Source organism: Rhyacophila brunnea, unplaced genomic scaffold (assembly GCF_057557595.1).
Source record: "Rhyacophila brunnea isolate RB1 unplaced genomic scaffold, BYU_Rbru_1.0 scaffold_34, whole genome shotgun sequence".
NCBI lineage: Eukaryota > Metazoa > Arthropoda > Insecta > Trichoptera > Rhyacophilidae > Rhyacophila > Rhyacophila brunnea.
Window position 1 is genome coordinate 2072080 of NW_028233006.1, and position 22726 is coordinate 2094805.

Below are 22726 nucleotides of genomic sequence, written 5' to 3' on the forward strand. Positions count from 1 at the left end.
TTTGATAATTATATAAAAAAATCTGATTCGGTACAGGTTTATCTTTTTAAAGCTCATTTTACTCAACACAAAAAAAGTACAATCTTAAGTTTTTCCAAGATTCGAATACTGCGACGTATTATATAATTTCTATGATGATAAATAGATTTTTTGTAAAGATTTGTAAATAGTGTATCTTGAAAAGATTGACATGGTGTGTACAGTTTATAATACTCTTATAATTTTTTTATGCAGGCAAAGAATCTTAAAATACAATGAGATTGCTCTTTATGGTTAATGAAATGCAATTTATTGTGAATTCAGATTTCGCGAATATACCAAGAGGCTTATATATCTACTTGGAAAAAAACTTACGCATTAAAGACGATTATTATTCCAGGTAATGAAATTTTGTGAATAACTACGCCAAACAAAATAAATCAACACTGCAATATGTAATTAAACAATTTTTCTATACATTACCTTTATTTGTCTCTGCTTAAAATAGATAAAGCAATAATATAATTTTTCTTCAAGTGGAAGTTCTATTAGATAACACGATTTCGTTTCGAAGAAAAATCAACAGACTAACGAATATCTAATTTTACAATTGTTGGAATGCGTATAATGTATGATTTAGAAGTATAAAATATAATCTTTTAGTATAAAATGTGCTCTGACATAAAATTGTGCTATTTCCTATACTTTTTGTATATGTTAGAATAAAGCAATTTTTAAATTGATGTATTTTATAAAGTTTTAAAAATAATTAATTTTATTTTTTAAAGATTTTTATTTAATTCATAATCCGTTGGTTTTTTCTTATTCTATTTTTTTTTAAAACCACATAATTCTTATTCTAAACATTTTTTACTACAGGATATACAATACTATTTATGTCTGCTTTTTTTATATATCCTATTAAAAAAAGACCACTTTGTAGATAATTCACTTTTTTTAAACATTAAAGACAAAAAAAAGCGTTTCATGTTAATTATTATTATTAGAATAAATTTTATCTGGTTTCACACAGAGTTTCTTATCATCAAAATGCAAATTTATTCACTATTCTTACTGATTAAAATTAAAAATTCTACGTAAATAGGAGCAGACAAAAAAAAGGGTTTTTTTTGCTTTTTTATTACTTGAAAATAGGATCATATAATGCTGTTAAAATATTTTTCCAAATTTATCTGGGTAATTAAAATTAACTTGTAAAATATAAAATATAATACTAAAAAATCAAAAGCATGTAAATTTCATTACAGTTGATCGTATTTTTGCAATTAAAACCTATTTTAAATAAAATATTATGTATCTTGATAAAATAAAACCAGTTTTTGTTTCATGTGGTGAATTCATCTGTGGTATACTTCGAAGCTTGAACAATGCATACTGAGCATAAGTATATTGCAACATAACCACACGGAAAGTCATTTATTGATAAATTTATATTTTAAATCATTCGTTAAAGTCTAATATATACAATATGAACATGTATGTATAAATTAGTATATAGCATAAAAATTTTCTTATTTTGTTTTATATTTAGGTGAAATATATTTCTTAGTTCATATCGCAAATACCTGGATCCGTAAATCAGTTTTAGATAGTAGGAAAATAATGGCTTAAAAAAACCATCGAAAAAAGAATTTTATTCTTAATTTTCACATCAAAAAAGAATGTTGTTAAAACTATAAAAATTTTTTTTTGTATCGAATAATTTCGATTCGATATGAAACAAATATAAAGCATGATTTGCAAAAGCGTCAGTGGTTATTAAGTACTTCGATTTGGAAATCATGCTTTTTATTTTATAAAAAATTATGTATAATATTTATCTTCTATCGTGGTGTTTGTGAATTTAATTGTTTAAAAAATCCTTGAATGTATTTTTCAATGCCTAAGATAATATATTTATATTCAATGCAAACATTCATGGAAAAATAATTCTATAATTTTTCTAAGAATTTACTTTATATGTTACTATTTATGAGGTACGTTTCCCTTTTCAACAAAGGATGAAATTATATAACAAGTAGTTTTTTAATCAAAGATTTATCTCAAGAAATTATGTTTCTATGCAGATATTTCGTAAATAAAAATGTTCATAATATTTAGAAGAAACTAACTAAAAACTGAAGAGCATTCTGTTGTTTTCTTAAACTTCTGCGGGTGCATTTATACAATACTATATGTATAAATTTAGAATATTAACTAAAAAATGGGATCACTAGAAGTATATAATTCTATCAAATGACATAAAAACACCAAACAGAATTGATATGCACATAAACAGAATAAAATATATGTCGGTAGCTTATTTTAAACAATTGAAATATTTAAAAATCTTTTAAAAACCTACGATAGTCGAAGATTGCTACAGTCATTTATTATATAACTTGTCAAAATCACCATAAAATAATAGAGTATCTAAAATAACAGACACATGAAGGTCGAATATTGGAATTTTATCATTAAAGGTTACATCTCCACCATATACAACAGAAATATATCCGACAAATGAAAACTAATAGAAAACAAAATGTTCTGGGTTTCATTTAATTTAAACTATAAAAGATCACTATTCAATCTTATTTTTACAAACTTTTTTCTATTAAAGTTTTGTATATTTATTACAAAGACTAAAGAAGAATATCATAATCGAATGCATTGATCAAGATACATATGGGTTTAAAAAATATTATTTTGTAATTTTTTTATATACAACTTTTTGGGATAATGTTCCAATAGGGGTAATAATATCACTGTTCATAAATTTACAATAAAAAAAGATTTACTGATATAACAAACAATATCTTAGTAATTTTTATTTATGGGCTATATTTATAGTCGTAATTTTAGTTTTTGTTCTCAGGCACAGCTTGCTTGATACTCTGTACACACAGTTTATTTATACTTTCGGCTATCTTCTCCTCTCCACAGTCTTCTTCAATACCCCTCCTTCTTTCGAGACCTATTAATTCAAGGGTTTTTCTCAATCCCAATGTTTGAATATATGCCTCAACCTGGTTCGTGACATCTAGTTCCTTCAGGTACCTTCTATGATATCGTGTAACCACACCGTCCCATGTTATAACATATGGAATATTTATTGTCTTGCATTTATATATTAATGATAGTTCAGATGCTAGCAGGTCATATTTTCTCAATTTTTCGTTTTCAACTATGTTTATGTTGTCAATACTTGTCACGCCAATTTCGATAAGTGTGATGCAGATCTTCTTTTTGTCATATACAAAAATATCAGGTCTGTCGTTCGATAACTTGATGTCTGTTTTAATTCTTGTATCTACTTTAATCTCTGCGAATTCGTTTTCCATTATTTCTTGTACAGAGTGTCTGCGTATTTTTTTTGTTTTTTTGAAGTTGTATTTTCTTGCCAGCATAAAGTGAAGACATCTTACAATCTCATTGTGTCTTCTTGTATAGTCATGACCAAGCATTTTTTTACATCTGCTTGCTAAGTGGTCGACAGTTTTTATTGAGTCGTTACAGTGCGGGCACCTTGATCTATCTCCAAAGAATATGTTCCTATCCTGAATAAAGCAGAATCTAGCTTCTTCTATTGGTCTGATATTTCCATATTGTAGCCACTTTGAGGATCCTGGTATTTCTAGCGTTGTATTTCAATGAACATCGAAGAGTTTTTGATGTAGTGTTTTTTGTTTTATTTTACACAATAAGCTCTCTTTTTGTTTTAATTCCTGCGTGGAAAGATCTATGTTAACAAGGTCATATTTTGTTCTGAGGAATTCATTTATTACGGATAAGTGGGTTGCATTTTCATTTTCAAATTTCAATATCGCGGCTTTTCTGGGTGATTGTCCTTTTTCTTGGTTTAGAGTTTTATATAGTTGGTAAAGTATTCTTTCGGATTTAAACTCAATATTTTCCAATTCACGTCCTAGTTCATTTCTTTTAAGATATAATCTTTCTTTATTCGCTGGTTGTAAGTGTATTCCATTTTCTATTATATTCGCCTAATTTCATCATCTAGCCTTTTAAAATCTTCTGGTTCTAGCTTTAATAAGCCCACATAGTAGTTTATCAGTGATATTGCATATTCATTAATCGCCTTTATTATGTTTTTACCATTATGTTTTGTTTTGCTATTGTTTTTACTCTATAAAGCATTTCTTTTCTAATTTTATCCATCTTTTCCGGCTTAGTTCTCGATTTCTAATCTTCCAGTATCCCGAGGTATTTATATCCATCTTTTCCTTCTATTACTGTGGCAATATCTTTGCAATTGATATTGTTAGTAGCTGATTTGGTAACATTAATTTCCATTCCTATACATCCGAAGAATTTTGTTGCTTCATTGGACATTATTTTTAAGTTACTTTCTTCTTGCGACAAAATCTTTAAATCGTCAATGAAAAGGAAATGATTGGTTGTAAATGCCTTCTTATCAAGGTTAATGGCTATTGAGGGAAACTTTTCATTTAATCGGCGGCTTAGCGGATCCATACAAAGAACAAACAGTAGTGGAGATAAGCTATCCCCTTGTATAATCCCCTTTTCAATTTTTTTCGATAAAATTCCTTCATTGTTAAATCTTAGAGATAACTTCCAGTTTTTTGTTAACACTGATATAAAGGAAATCATCCATTCTTGTATGTTAAGATTTTTTAAGCAGGACAGGAGGTACTCGTGGTCGATTGAGTCAAATGCTTTTTTTATATCGAACCATGTTACGTGTAATTCATTATTATGTTGACTGTTTATTGCATCGTTTATCATGGCTTGTTCTGTAGCTCCCTGTACTCTTCTGACTGTATCAATCTGGTTTTCTGATAGTAGGTTTCGGGATTCGACGTCTTTCTGTAGTATCATTGTGACAGCTTTAGTTGTCAATTTATATAAGTTTGACATACATGTTATAGGTCTGAATTCCGATCCATTCAAAACTTCTTGTTTGGGTATGAGGTATGTGATCCCAGAGTAGAACCAACTTTTTACCTCTTTGTTTTCAAGGCATATCGATTTTACTGTTTCATATAATATTTTGTGTAATTTTGTGATTTTTTTGATTAAGAAGTTGTATATACCATCGCATCCAGCAGCTTTCCAGTTAGGCAGGTAGTTGATGATCTGGAAAAATTCTGTTTCAGAGATAAAAACCATTTGTGGTGTGTTTTCCAATGCGTTTTTGCGCAGGTAAGTATCGAAGTTTGCTATTTCCGTGCTTTTTGTCCACATATTTGACCAGAAATTCACAATATTTTCCTTATCTGCCTTAATTTCCGATTTTACCGTATCTGTCAATGCTCTATAAAATTGTCTTCTGTTGACTTCGAACTGGGTGTTTGTTTTTGTAAATTCTTTTCTTTTTCCATATTGCTCTATCTGTTTATTTATTATCCTTATTTTATCGTTATTTTTAGTAATCACTTCAAGGACATCATTTTTTTTGTCAAGTATTTTATTATGTTGTCTCATGATTTTTCTTAGAAGCTTTGTCTTACTTTCTGGGAGTTTACCTGAGCTACTTACGTATGATTTGAGGGTTGTGTTGATTTGATCATATCTTTTTATTTTTTCCTACTTTATTAGTACGTAGTTTAATCCTTCCTGGACAGATTTTATGGTTAACTCTTCGTAACTTTTTTGAACAACTTGCAAGATCTTTGCTATATCGCACATGTTTTGAGGGCGGTGGTTAGTGATATGCGCATTAACCGCTAAATTCAGACCTTTAATTATATCGCTTTTAACTTTAGTATATGGTATTTTTCTTGTTCTAGGGAGTTTCGTGATGTCCGTATTTTCTAAGTCCGTCAGTACTCTGAGAAATGTTTTTTTGCATCTGTCGAGGTTAATGCAATGGTTAAGTGTTTTATAGTCTTCCTCTTGATCGCTTTGTTTTCTTCTTTTCGTTTCTATTTCTTTGAACTTTCGGACTTGTCTTCTTTTCCCATCATTATCTTTTAGAACGTTTGATGATTTAGCTTTAATTTCAGTCATGCTCATATCACTGTTGAAAATATCATTGTAACTCTTTAGGAACTCTTGCCAGCCAGATCTCGGCATTCTTCCGAATCGTTTTAGGATCGAGGTATAAGCCTCTTGAATCCATTGCATTTTCTCGGCGGGTGTATTCTTGCAGATGGCTATGAGAGTAAGAAGAGCCGTGGTATGAATGCGTGTGGTCGTGTGAGTTTCAGGCAAGTTGTCTGTTGAGATTATCGTTACAGGATCGTTTTTTGAATGTTCATCTTTGTAGTTCTCCTCTCCTGTTTTTTCTTTATCCCCCATTCCTATAACAATATAATATAAAAGTTATTTATAAATATTTACATTTTTAACTGAAGATAACAAGTTGATTAGATAAAGAGATACAACAATGACCATATAGTATAAACGAAAGAAAAACTAGAATAAAATAAATTCAGCAACATTCTTGCATTGGAGATTGAAAGTTTTAGATAAATACACATGTCTACGTGGCTTTTAAATCAAAAGGTGCAGAATTTTTATTGGACCAAATTATTGATATTACTAACTATCGAATCGCACAGAAATGCATTTTAGTATTACGAATCAATAGATAAAAGCTTTGTGAAATTATGAATATTTACTATCAGTTCTAAAATATCAAAAAGACATTACTATTCTTATTTTTTTACTGTTTATTATATATCGTGTGACTTTTTATATCATTTCCTTGGAAAAAGGTTAATTCTTTAATTCCATCTTATATTGATGCATATTTATACACAAAAAAATGTTTTGTGCTAGCCGAGAAAGGAATATAAATTTTTTGCGACATTGCATTTGTGTAAATTATTTCTTCTTTGTCAAAATTTAAAGGAAATTATTAACATGACTATAAAGTTTAATCTGTATATATAATGTGTTAAAAAAAACAACACTTAAAGGTGAGTTTTTCACATCTTTAATCTACAAAACTATGCATTAAAAAATGAAATTCAATAAAATTGTATTTAGCAAAGCGCATAATGTATAGAAAAAACTTTATCAAATAATTTTTTTTCGTAAATTTATTAAAAGAGTGATAATATAAATTTATTATTAAGTGTATTTCCATAAAAAATCTCTATTAGTTAAGATTTTTATCGGTCTTTGTATTTTCTAACACAATGATTCATATTTTTTTATTTTATTAATTAGAACGTTTTCAGCATCAAATAGCGACAAAGTACTTGGTGAGTCGTTTGGTCTTTGTATCAAGAGATGAATTTTTTTTGGAAAAGTACAAAAATGTGCTTTAAAAAGTAAGACCAAAACATGTTCTATAAAGTTTTAGTTCTTTAAAATTATCTATATATCAAGTTTTAATCATACTATATGGAATTAGGTCCGAAATTATACAATCATGTATTTCCACATTTTATGTTCTGTTTATGATATGGATGAAAAGTAGTGTTTCCCCCCTATTAAATATATAATTTTTAATAAATATAAAAGTGAAACGAACTATGAAATAAACATTAGTTTTACAAATTACGTATAGGGTAGACTTTACTATAATATAAGATCCACCTATGAAGTTTAATTAAAAGTAATTATTGCGGGCTATAAATCAGAATATTGGTGCTAAATAAACCTTTTTTTTGCTCGAAATAATTATCTTTACGATAAATATTTTAGTCTTTTTATATACGTGAGATCACAATATGTAGATTTTAATCTTTATATTAATATATATGTATTTAGCATTGAACCTTAGATAATAGGCCCCATACCGATATTGATATTTGCCCTTATAATCTGGTTATGTTAACAAAAATGGAAATTTAATATTTACTAAACCATATCGATGTATTTATATAGATTAAATATATAGAATAGATATCTAAGATATTGTGAAGGGGAATGAGATAATAAAAATGTCTTTTACTAACTGAAAGTCCGCAGAAATATGACTTGGAATTCGATTCGGTTTGTATATAAGATATAGTTGTGGTTTTTGTATATTCCAATACAAAAGTCACTTAAATTCACAGCTATCTGTATATTATCCTCCTCTATATAGTGGTCTATTATAAAGTTTATTTCAACCCTTAATTACAAATGAAAATATACTTTTATAAGATAAAAAAGTTGTTTTCAAAATTTTTAAAATTTTTTATGATGATATGAATGTATAGACTGCACAAATAATAAAGTTTTTTAAAGAAAGTATCTAAACTTAAAATTAAACAAGATTAACATCTATATCTTATTTAAATAATCAAATACTAAATGTTTATTATTCTAGACTAAAATACTAATCAGTTATTAAAATCTATTTCGATAAAATTTGCAGGTTTATTTTTATGGATATATCATTAACACTATTTCTGATCATTATTAATTTCAGTTATTTGTATGCAACTGACATAGCCATAAATCTAAGAAACTAAGATTCGAGTCTTTACTCTATTATTTGTTCAAAGATTTACACTTAAAACCTTCTGGTATATATTTTAATTCATTTTTTATAGTCTATAATATGATGTGTTTCTAGGTATAAAAACCCCACAAAGATACATATAAATTTTAGTCTGAATAGTGTAATATAGTATATACTATTATGAGAACACATTTTTAGCGATAAAACATTAATAAATTGATAAATGTTTCAGGTGATAAAAAATCACTATTTATTTTCTAAAAAAACTGGAGTTTTTATATTTTCGGGCTCTTTTACCAATATCGAACCATACAAAAAATATTCTTACAAAACAATTTATTTATATAAGGGCAAAATGATTGTTTTAATTTTAGTTCATTTTTCAAGTACAACTTGCTTGAATTATCGTGCATACTGCATATTAATATTAATATTCATATGTATTTTCACCTTTTTGAAGTGTTCTTAGATACCTCTGTTCCGTCTGAAAACTTTAAATTCGAGGGTATTCTCAATCCCAAGGTTTTTATGTATTACTTAATCGCGTAAGTTACTTGGAATTAAATCTGATACCTTGTATTTTATCGTACTACCACAACATCCCATGTTAAAATATATATAATATTTTTATGTAGTACTTGTATATCAATGGCAAGTTGTATGCTATCTTAAAAAACTTTATTTAGTATATAGCCCTTTGTTTTTCATTTTGTGAAGTTTGCGCACTATTAAGCTATAAATGTTAACATCACTTTTACTATGACTTATTGTTCTAAAATTTTATGTAAATGCTATATTTTTAGCATTGTATTTATATAATACACATGTTGTTTTTTCGAAATACAACAAAAAGTTTCCTATAATTGTAATCTTTTAGATTTGCATTGTAAAAAATTATCAAACTCATATATTTTTTTTTCAAGAATAACGGAAGATAAAAAAGATATTCTCTAAAATATTCATATTTTTGTACAATCAAACACATATCATTCATATATTTATGAACAAATACTAAACTAAAATTGCACTTATACATTTAATTTGTATAACAATAATGTAAAATAGCAAAAAAATAGGTAATTATTTATAATTTAGAGTATATTATGAGATATAAAGGTTTTTCCTTTACTAGAAATCCTAGAAGAAGCTTAAAATAAAATTGTTTAATGTTATATAAAAAAAGCATTTGTACACATTTATTTATATACTGTTTATTAACGAGATGATGAATGTTAATCAATATTTAAGTAATATTCATGAAAAAATATTTAGTAATTATAGATTTAACAGTAGGATTGAAACTTAACCTTGCTCTATGCTCTCTAAAAAGAAGAGACGTCAAGAAGATGAACAGAAGATTAGGGTATGATGTTCGCTATATGAATCAGACACGTTAGGCTTATAGAGAAAATCATAAATTACAAGCCGAAATAAAACCTAAATCAAAATGATATGATAATATATTGAAAAAATGAGGGTCAATAGATATATTATATAGCAAATATACCGTAATCAACGATTTAGAAAATATCAGAGTTTACAGTATAGTATAATTTTCTAATAACATCTAGCAATCAAAGATGCAAAAATATTTGTGTGTTCATGAAGTTGTGTATGTGCATTTAAAGAATATTCATTTCAAACGTAAAAAATAATTTTGGATACAACTGTCTTAATTTGACACCTTAGATCGATCATCTACACAAGTAAACATAAGCCTTAATACCGAAATTGGCATTTTTTCATTTGAGTTCTCGGATCAGGCAATGTCGTTTCAACGCCATAACATATGAGTTATCACATTATAATATTTATTTAAACATGACCTTTCTACCAACAAGCTGTACATCTTAAAGCAAGGAAACATAAATTGCCGTTTTTTAGACTCGAAATCAAATTGTTACTTAATTTGAACCTTTAAGCTTTTAAATTATAGAGTCCGAGCAAGATGTTTAAACATTTAAGCATTAAAATGAAAAATTCTGTGCCTTATGGTTATACATTTAAACTTATGAATTATAGAGTCTGCATATATTCACACCTTTGAGCTTGATAATATAAGAATTAGGTGCCTAATACTGTATCACGCAATTACACTTTGATCAAAATCAATTAAATTTAAACTACCTCTCAAGTTATGATATCGCAAAGTGGATTTTTACTTTCTTAAATTCTATTTAATCCAATCACATGATTTACTACTATCGACCCTTTTTATTATAAATTTTTTTATGAATATTGGAATTCAGTTTATCAGATGCATCTTTGAATGTAGTCTTTTTATTTTTGTCCACTGGTTTGATCTCTGTGTATTAAACTTGTTTTACTTTGTAGTAGTCAGTATAGGAAAGGGTCAGATTATGAATAACTCCTCATCGCTGGTTTAAATACAAACACCCCCTATCTATACTAAACAAACTTCATTATAAAAAAAGAAGTTTCAAATAATTTTCGTGCGTTTTTTCTTGTCTTATAAACAATCTTCTAATTAATTCTCGGCAGTGAGGTTATTCGTTGCATTAATTTCTAGGTATCAGCAGATCCCCTTTGCAAATATTTCTCGTTTTAGCATATAAATATACATTTCTGTCGTGCTTTACATTTATGACACGGGAAACTATATATGGCTCTTCTAAACTAACTAAGGCTGCGTACTCAATAGCCTAAAACAACGCTTATCTTCAGAAAATATTTAAAAATGCGTTGTTTATGTGCCTAAAGCAAAATGAAAGTGCCTTTCCATATATAAACTTATATTTAAATGCCGGTCGTATATTAAGGGGTTAAGAATTCCAACTCGAGGGGGAGCTAACAACAAACGATAGGATTTAGAAAGATACTTTACATATAAGTCATTAGAAAAGAAGACCCAATGAGAAATAGCGTATAGATGAATAAAATAATAAAATTATCAATTAAATCTGTTCCATAGATTATAGATTGTTTTGCTTAAACAACTGTAAAATGCCATAAATTAAATTAACGTATAAAAAAATAAAATATATTAAAAAATTTATAACATATATATGAAGGTATTGAAATTGTAGTCTTTGTGCGAAACTTAGGATTGCATAGGAAAAGAATTTTGAAATATACTTTTTAATTATATCATCTTTAAAATGTTTCCCGATGCCTATTCTCAACTTAAGACTTATAAATTTAACTATTGTAAATCTATTATGTGTGCAGATTCCTTAGCCTATGTTGCCACTTAAATTAAAGAACATACATTATGTAGTATTTTATGTTTAGTCTATTCGATGTTATGACACATGGCACGACCCTCGTTTTACATACGTGAACTATAGAAAGTTTATTAGCTCACAGATTTATTTTTTTATTTTGAGTCTGGTTATAAATACTTTCTATATGTATCTACTGTTCATATAAGATTTAATTCTGTTGTGATTAAATTGATTTTAATATTTTCAATAAATCTTTATCAAAAACCATACGGATAGATATTTTCAACCACGCAATTTATTAAAAGTTCAACGTTCACAATGAAAAAAATACAAGCAAAATAAGAACCAAAAGACTAGAAAATATAAAAAACAACATGCATCTTTTCTTTCAATCGAATACTTTTAAATTTTAAAAAAACTTGTTGGTATACCACTTGCATATGAAATTACATAAATGTCAATACGATGCCCAATTTATAAGGACTATAATCCTGTCTTTGTCAATTTTTTGACAAATTTTCAAGGATCTGATATTAATTTGATAAATGAAAAAGATTCTGTTTAGTCGTGAGAAGATGGACTGTTTGTGAGAATATATTCCATAAATGTCGAAATCTAAGAATATTCGGTGTGATTTGGTGTTTTGTTGTGTATTTTTCCGATAAGTATATTTTTTTGACGTTTGAAGTAAGGAATGTGCAAGAAACTTCATATTAATAATATATGAGCTAAAAAACTTGACAGAAATCAAATAGCATTTGCCAATATGTATTTAGTTCATAAATATGGAACTATTTAAATTCAATTGATAATCATGGGGTTAACTTTTATGTAATTATTCAATGTTTGTCATATGCGATATAATAGTTTATAAATTTATATTTTATATAAAAATATTCATAAAGTTATAATTATTTAAATTTTATTTACATTTTGTGTGCATGTTTCTTTAATTCTGTAATTTCTGTTGCTGCAATGTGATGACATATCAAAATCTTGAGAAATTATTTGATATAACTTTTGACATTATAATAATTAAAATAAATTTTATGAATAATTCTACAAATAATATTCACTACCAAATAACCTCATCATAAATTGATTTATATACAACAAGTATATTAAAATGAGCATAGGATGGGGTAGGCTCAAAATATATTAAGTCCCATGTTATGTAGTTGGTCATTCCAACCACAGCAGAAGCGTACACATAAATCATAGGTTTATAGGAAAACATCAATTTTATAGGCCTTTAAAGAGCAATACCAATGAAAAATATATTTAAGATGATATCGCAGAATTAGAATCAAGAACATGTTTAATAGAACGGTATTAAGTTTTTATTAACAAATTTAAATGGCTATAAATTAAATTTACCATAAATAAAGTAAATTATTAATTTACCTCTGGCACCGAACTGTACTTTATAGCACCAAAACTTAAAATTAGACAAATAAAACTAAAAAAATAGTGCTATTTTAAGGGGTTTCACTAAAATAAAACAGAAAAATAAGGTACGAGCTTATTTTTTTTAATAAGAAATCGAATATAGACTGTCTAAAAAAACAACATGTAAAGCTATTAATATAATTAGATAAACATATATTCATCCTCACAAAAATAATAACAAGAGAATTGGTCAGAAAAATTATCACGATGAATTTAAGATAGATAATCATACTGCACAAAAAAGTAATTATATGTTTAAAATCACATACAAATTCCTGCAATATCTTTTTATAATTTTTTTATCATATAATTCTATTGAAGTTTTAAAATCAAATAATGCAAATTTTAGTTCAATTTCTGAAATACGAACATTTATATCCATATAGATCTACTCATAAATCTTGAAAACGTATTTAATGTGGTCTATTTTTATTGCAATCTTTGTCTTTTTAAGAAGTGAATTAAATTATTGTAAGTGAATCCTATGATAGATTAAATTATCTAGTTGTACTAAGTAAGATTTTTTATGGCAATATTTAATTACATCCGCTTCCTGTTAGTTTTATCGTTTCTTTTTTTTATTCGCATAGTAATAATTTATTTTTGTAAACTAAATGTGTATAATTTTTTTATCCCAAATTTTCTATTTATATAAGTATAATAGTTTATTCTTTTAAGGATCGCAATGTAGACCATATAAACCACTTGTGTATATTAAAAATCGTTTTAAACATATAAAAATATATAATATTGATGTTATACATTTTACATTGTATAATTCATGTAGTTAATGCCATTGGGTATGATATGTTATTAATAAAACATCTTTATCAGATAAATATCTATATTAGAAAAACGCACCATATGAACTTCATCTGTTTAATTTTAAATGTAGGCATAGAATAAATTAATTCTAAAAACTTTTTAACATGTTATCTGTTATTTTAGGCTGTTTAGGGTATATGAAATTAGATTTACTCTATATGGTCATCAATTTCAATGAATTAAAAAACCAATTAAGATGGTTGAATATTTAATTTCCCAATGCTGTATAGATTTTTCAAAAAATATTTATTTTATGTTAGAAAATTATGCAAAAGATAAAAAGTCGATTTAAGAAATAAATACAATATATGTACATTATAAATTTACATTTTTTACAGAATAACCACACATCTAAATATATATTTGTTTTTTGGTGTATATAGGCTCTTTTTGTCAAAAATGGAGACTTTATTATAATTTAAGAATGCAAACTCTAATTTACATCAAATTGTAAATATCTAAAGTTAACCAATAATTTAATTTTCAGAATTATTTTATTCAATTCAAAAATTACATTTAAAATTGATTTCATCTATAATTTTAATAAAAACAATACAATTATAAAAATGAAACAATAGCTAAAATTATAAGAATCATAATATAATTATAACAAAGTTTTCATATGTTTTTTATTTAAAAACCTATTCAGCAGTACTTTACATGAGTTTTACATTAACAATTATTATAGATATTTTTAAAAAAAAATCGTACTGTAACTTTATGGTTTTTCACTTACAATTTCTGTTTAATGCTTATGGTAAACGTGACAAATATGCTCGCATATCCCCTAGAGCTTAGAATATATTGCAAAAGAGCATAAAAAATTTACTTAAATTCGCTATAATATACTTTGAACCTCCCAGCTCCACTTTGATGTCCTCAGTCATCTTTAGAAATTTATTTTGTGAAATATGTTTTATGTTTATCATTTATCCTAAAATATTATTGTTTAATGCAAATCTTTTTTTTTTAAAAATCATAGATATGGGTATTGCGAGAACTTATGTATCTGGTGTTCATATGAATATCACATGAATTGTAAGCGTGGCTTGAATTCAAAAAATGCAATAAATTCATTTTTTAAGAGCATTATGCTAATTCGCTATTCTGTTAAATTAGTCCTATGAAATCAAATCTTTGCTAATATCTATGACAAACCTGCCACTTAAATAATTTTTGGGCTACATTAATGAGTTTTCAATTATATCTTTGCTTCCAATGACTGAGAGTCATCTTCTCATGTTCTAATTTTTGTTTATGGGGATAAAGCAAATAAAGTCTTTAGTATTTTTATCTTTGCAGTCATTGATTGTATTAAATATTTCCTTTTTTGACTATATTAGATAACCATTTACTGTTACAAACAGCAATACAATTCATTCTTTATTATATCGAGTATTTTAGATCAATATTAATGTATCCTTCGCTTTATTATATTCTTTCACGACTTCTTGTGAAGAGTAGTTAGTAAGGATTAGTTTTTTATAATTTCCAGGTGATCATATATAGTGTTCTTGACATAAGAAAAAAAGTAAAATCTACATTTTTCGTGCTATTATTTATGTAACACAAATAAAAGAATCGGTTTATCCGTAAATTTATCTATAGTTATAATTTCGGCCACTTTCAAACAATTTAGACTGAATATAACAATTCGGCTTGGTTTCTGTCTTTGATTAAATTTTTTGGTTTTTTGTCTTCCTGGCTGTTTTTCGCCATATTCTTTATCTATTTACATTTTTTTAGATCCTAGAATTTATCGATTATGTTCCGGTTATTTAATGGTGTATTTGTATTCCTTCTTTGTATTTATTTCCGAAACGGAACTTTCTTTGTTGTTATGCTAGCAAAAAAAGAAAAACCCATGAAATACCAGCAATTACTATGATAACACCACCAAATATGAAGCTAATACCAACAAAATCTTCAGCCTCGCTTCATGGAATATTAAAGGCACATTCAAAGCATCTTAATGTGTTATTTTATGCTTTATTCCTCTTTTGTTGTTCTTTAATAACCATAAGGCTTAGATAGGGCGGAATATTTCAACTTCATCAATCAAAAAAATGTCACAATATATTTATTTTCATTATAATCGCTGTACTGGGTTTGCAAAATTTTGTTGTCGTTCAGGTTGACCAAAAGCCATCATGGCGGTAATAACCCACCTCCCCAAATATCTAATATTTATATAAACTAGTCACCCTAATATACCTTAATTAAAAATTAAAATTATCTACTAATTGACCAATTAAACTATATGAAATTTTCTATTGATTCGCTTTTTTTGCTGTTTATAATTGCTGCCTTGCCAAAAATATATTCTGAACCTTTTTCATGCTTCTTTGGTTGAGTGCATAGCATATTACTAGAAATTTTTCTAATGACCAGAATTTTCTATTCTGTATATCTACGTGTCGACTTATAATGGCTTTTATTTGTTATATTTACATCCTACTACTTTTTTCTTGTTCCTCTGTGCGATATTCGGGTATATTTGTAATGTTATATATTCATATAACTCTCAGAAATGTTTCGTTTATTTAATGAATACTGGCCATATACGAAGCTTAAATTGCAAGAAATATACGGATCGAAATGTTTATACAAATATATTTATTAAATTAATTGTATTTCTATTTTGTATTATTTTTAAAAAATTCTCTCGTGTAATAAAATCAACGACTACTAACAGTATTACTGACCAAAAGTTACAGATTAAAAAAAGATCAGTCATTTGTAAAATCATCTAGTGTTCTAATCAGATTCTACTTAGCTTGATATCTGATTTTATCTGCAAAACATATATTTAGGTATTACAATAGATTTACTTTTTTGCTTTCCTAAAATACAAACCATTTAATATTAAAGTTCATTCAAATTATTCGAAATTTCTTTTCATAATATTTTTAAGACGTTAATTACATACATTTCTCTGCTAGACTCTTCCGCTTTTTTCCTATTGTTCAAAAATCAAATTCCCTTTTTTATGTTTAAAAATTATATAATATTTTTATTTATTTCTGATACTACATCAACTTAATCTGTTACTATATTCTTTTTGTTTTTATTATTTTCTTTATAAATTTTATATGATCTAGAAAGTGCATCTGCTGCAATTAAATTACCGCCCTTCTTATATTTAATCCATAAATATAATGCAAATTTTTTTTTTAATGTGATGGTCCTAATGATATATTACTTCGGTCTGTAGTCCTTTCAAAAATTTTTACGGCACGTAAAAAAATATAATTTATTATCTCTTAGCTCATCAGAACTATTTTCTCTGCAAAATTATCTCGCACGTATCTTCTAGTTTAGATTTAATGTTTTTATTAGTATTTTCAACCTTTTTTAATATCATGTCACTCGTGATAACTTGACCTTTTAATTTTACTGCATGTAGATGACTATAATCCGGCATTTCTCGCATCAATTTCAAGACGAATACCTTAGCTAAATCTGGTAAATACCGACATGTTGGTATTTTTATACTCTTTTTTATCATAATGTAACTATCTTCTTGTACCTATATAATAAACTCTTTATATTTATGCAAATGTCGTAAACGGGTTTTCTTTGTCGCAAAATATTGAAAAATTCAACTAGTTAAATGCTTAAAAACCTTACATTTTATGGCATCTCTATGGCTTTGAGCATACAAAAGCGCAAATAAATTGATTTTCTTTAATTTTCATGAATACCTGCCATAAATTACAATTTCCAATGTTTACACGTATTTGTAATTTTATTTCTTTTTAATATAGTGTATGGTAGTTTTCTAAGTACGCTAAGGACAAGCCTTCGGGTTTTTCTTGATCTTTTGCATAAATTATTAGATCATCACAATTAACCACCGAACCCTCATATATAAGATCAATGAAAATAAATTTAATTCGCTCGTTATGAAAACTGTTGTGTAATTCATAACATCAGCATCATTGCATTCTACTCAAAACGCACATGCAAGTAAAGTTTTTCATATTCTAAACTTCAACGTAAAATTTTTTTTATTTGTTATTAAATTTGCAATGTACTGAGACCTTGGGCAGCTTTTATCGGTCTGTTTATATCAGGAAAAATTTTTGTATATTTAATCGCAAACTAATAAAGATATCTTTTTCTAGATCAATCGAAGCACTTGAAGGTTTTTATACTGCTTAATTACAGCTTTGATCAAGTATAATTTCATACTTTTTCATATCAATATAAATATTTGTTAAAACATACTATAAATACCTTTGAAACAAAAAGGTTTTTTTAATGTAAATTCGATTTTATTTAGTATTTACACTTACACATACCATGTAGCTTAAATATATCCAGTTTTTGTAGCTTAATAATAAATTTCTAATAAGTTTGATAATTTTTGCTTTAAACATTTTTTCGTCTTTTAGATCTTACTTTTCTCCATAACACAATAAATCATCGGGAAAATTAAATATCGGCATTTATTATTACTTCAATGTTTTTGAAATCTAAATAACATGGTGATCGCCTTTGTACCCCCTAAAAAGGTATATTTTTGCATAATATATTTATTATATTTTTTGTCTTATATTTAATTTACTATATTAAAATCTTGAACATCCTATATTCTGTTAACAGATCATTGTAAAACCAATATATGTTTTGCATCATACACAATCTAATATATTTATCTCCTAATTTTATATATAATATCTATTGTTCAATTTTTAATCATTGCTTTTGATACATGTTTAAACCTTTTTATTTAATCTTAAATTTCTTTTTCTTTCCCTATAAAAGCCAAATTAAACATAATTTACGGCCATTTAGCCAGGAGTTCATATTTTTTTATATATTACAACATACCAACATAATCCATTTTGTCTATACAGTGTTAACAGAAGCAAATGATTCTGCTCTATATCCACAATTTTTGTTATTTCATATAAATTTTATAATTTTTTCTTAATGTTTTTCTGCGCTTTTCTTCCTTAAAACTTGTAACTGATAACATTCATTTTTCCTCACGCATATTCTGCTGTATAATTACTCACATCCAATTAGAGGAAGTGTTAAGCTGTATTTAGTTTGTGTCGTCCCAATATTTTGTTGACTTATTATATGTAGAGACGCTCTTTGTCTTTGCTATGACTAAAGGTTATATCTTGGTTAAATATATCACATTATAATTAATTGCAGCAAACCGTCTAAGAGCCTATTTGGTCCGTAGGAAGAAGATCATTTAGTAAAAAGATTGAAAAGATATCAATGGTTGAAATGTAATACATATTTGTCATCTATATCGCATAAATGGCTCTAAATGTAAGTAAATTCAAGGTTTAACATTCCGAAAATATAGATTTATATGTATTAGTAATTTTAGTGCATTTTTTATGATCTGTAAAGATCGCTTAATTACGCATCATTTTTTGTAATATCATATTTCCAATCTGTATGTGTACATTCAAATATTATATATTGTGTTAATTTCATGACTGATTATGCATCTTTTCTGCTCTATCCTTTTTTAATGTACAATTTTTTAAGCTTCAGATGGCATTCTTTGCTCCTTAATATTCTAACTTTGTTAGTTCGTGATCACATCATTCCAATATTTGTAATATACCTAGATCGTGTTTAACACCATGAATTTGCTATTTTCTAGTAAAGCATGTATTCTCGGCTTTAATACATCATTAGTCCGTTTGCCGTACTCTTTTTTTATATTACAGGTTATTTTTTATTTTTATCATATAAAACAAATTGAAGGATGTCCCGAGATATTAAATATATGTTTAAGTATTTTGTTTTGGCTTTTATTGTCTTTTTCTATTATCCATGAATCTTCAGATTTTCCTTGATTTTGAAGTTGATTTTCCTGTAAATTATAGATGTTTACATCTATTCTTTATCTTTAATCAATTCGTGATTGTTGAATAAAAATCCTCATATTCTACTTGACAAGTTATTTAAATTTATTTAACCTCTCAGAGTTCTGAATATATTTCCATTAAAAAAATTCTGCCCTGGATGGTGCTAAGTTAGACTTTTTCTATGTGTTTAAGATCTAAAATAGAACTAAATTAGCATTTAAATTGCTAATATGGTTTTTACTCTATTCAACATGAGTTTTATGTTTATTATATCATTTTTATGGTTTTACACATCTTTAGTATCCGTTTAAAGATTATATTATTTTTTAGTTTCAGAAAAAAATGATTTTTTTCTCAAATTACATTTGAAAACGTAACCTTCTTTTTTTTAATTACTTTTATAATTGAAAAGAACTTTATAATATTATAAATTAAATATTTGTGTTTACTATCAACACTAACATTTATAAATAAATAAGTTTGTGTTTTTCTGCATAATACTTAGATTTTATGCTGTGACTACACTTTAACATATATAAACAATTTTAAATTACCGCTATTTTCGTTTTTCACAACCTGTCTAGAAGCTTTCGACCACAATACTTTGCTTTTCATCATAAAAGGTATATTTTTTTATCTGGATTTTCTATGCAGACTTTGAATTGCTTTTTTTTCGAAATTTGTAAATTAAGTCTGTCTGAATCATAGGGTGAGACTATATGATTGAAGCCTTTTTTTCTGGCCTTTCTTTCTTTAACGGGTATAAATCACAAAAATTGATATCATTCTTGCAATTTTAGATTTCTTCATTTCTAATTACATAAAATATAAGTACAAAATTATTTATTACGCCATATAAAATAGGTTATATTATTCTAATAAGAACTTTGCAAAGCTATTACTAAAAAAATGATTCTTTTGTCGAAAATGTATTTACGAAGGCACATTTACAGCATTTATTCATTTTTATGCCTATACTATACGAAAGAAGCCAAAAATGTATGGATTATGTTATAAACTATTTCATTCACTATATTCTTGCACGAAATTGAAATAAGGTTCTTATGTTATATTATATAGCCGATATTTTTATTAACTAGTTATAAGAAAATCATATTATATGTCCAAAAATTAAAAGATTTTTTTTGCACCTAATTTATTGTTGACGATATAATGGTTATATATTTTGTAACTCTAATTTTATAATCAATAGTCATCAACTACATTTTCATATAGCGCGATATCTATTGGCCTAGACTTTTGCTCCTTATTGCCAGCAAAAACATGAAGATTGTGTGTATGGAGATTGTTTTTTTAAAAATTATTACTTTATCTTAGTTTTCTCCGAAATATGACTTGATAAACGCTGATAACAAGTTAAATGAATTGGTGCGTATGGTTCTTATATTTTTTGAGCGGGCTGTGGAATTTAGCTCTTATTAAAACAAAATATTTCTGATTTTTGTATCCTAATAAAATGAAAAGTATGTGAATATTATCACGTAATCATTGGATTTTTTTACAAGATATTATATTCATATATTATGCTAGATTTTTTTAGGTGATAATGTCGTAACTTTTGATTCCAAAATGATCAAAATCGCAGATCTGTATGTTTTTATTTCCTCCTTACGTAAATGTGTAATATAACAAATTTTAAACACATTTTAGCATATATTTACTTTAAGAATTTTTTTTTCATTTTTTCTTTAGGATAAATCAATTTTTTTTTATTAACAACAAAAATGTCTTGTACATAAATAAAATAATCTGACGCGTTTCAATACGAAATCTTGGTATATTCGTTTATTGGCTTTTTTTATATATTACATATAAAAATAAGAAACCAGTTTTTCTTTCTTAGATATCTTGCGTGGTGTATTGTTATACTTCTGATAAGATATGGCTTTTTGATTTGTAATCTGTGTTTAAACTGGATATATAAAAAAAAATTGTTTGTTTTTTTCTGCCATGAATGTAACTTATTTTCGATACTTATTATCTTTTTGATGAGCTATTCATAATTCAATTTTATTTTTTTGCATAAAAGCCGCACTAGTGAAATATTGCAATTGTATTTGATTTTAGAATATGTCTATACAAAATCTATTATATTTCCATATTATTTCTAAAAAATGATACCATATATTTTGTATTTACAACATTTCTATATTTAAAAATTCTAAATACAATTTATCTTGCATTGAACATATTTCACATTATTTTTTTCAATGTTCGTATAAATCTTTTTATATATTTGTTATATGCAATATAATTTCTACTTTGTTTACCAATAATTTTGATTTCATCCAAGATTATTTGCTGTAAATACAGTTTTCTCTTAACCTGAATTTTAGAAGTTATTACTTAAGCCCAATCAAGGCGCATCATAGTTTATTGCATAAATAGGTCGAAGCATGTCATTATATAATGAACAAATCTTTCTCGAATCAAAATTTCAAAAAATTTTTAACGATTATGGTTGAAAAGCAGAAAGTGCGTTCTTTTGCATTATATTCGATATAATATGTAGATTTTAAGCTCTACATATATTTCTAAAAAAAACTTAGGCTGTTATTTCGAGAACTTTAATATGCTTTCGCATATACAAAACATAAAAAAATACATACAATGGTACCTAATCCTCTTGCGTCAATACTAATGTACATCCTTTATAACGATATCATAAAATGGTTTATAGCTTTCTTTTTATGTTGCTCGCCAGTCAGTGTCTGTTTTTTTCGCTTACACTTGGCTTAGTTGACAATCCATTTTTATTGTAACTATTTCTTTCTACGCTTTACATTTCTCAATTTATTTTGGCACATGAATAATCGTCCAAGTGCTATATTTTTACGCATAGTAAAAATCTTGAAATTAGAATAGAATAAATTTATTTGAATTTTTATCAGAATAAATCACAGATTAAAGTTACATTGGCTATCTTTTACAAGTAATCAAGAGTTCAACATATTTATTATCACATTTACAGCGAAATACAAATATATGATCTTATTAACGTATATTGGAAATAATTTTTAGTAAAAATAAAAATTTTGTAC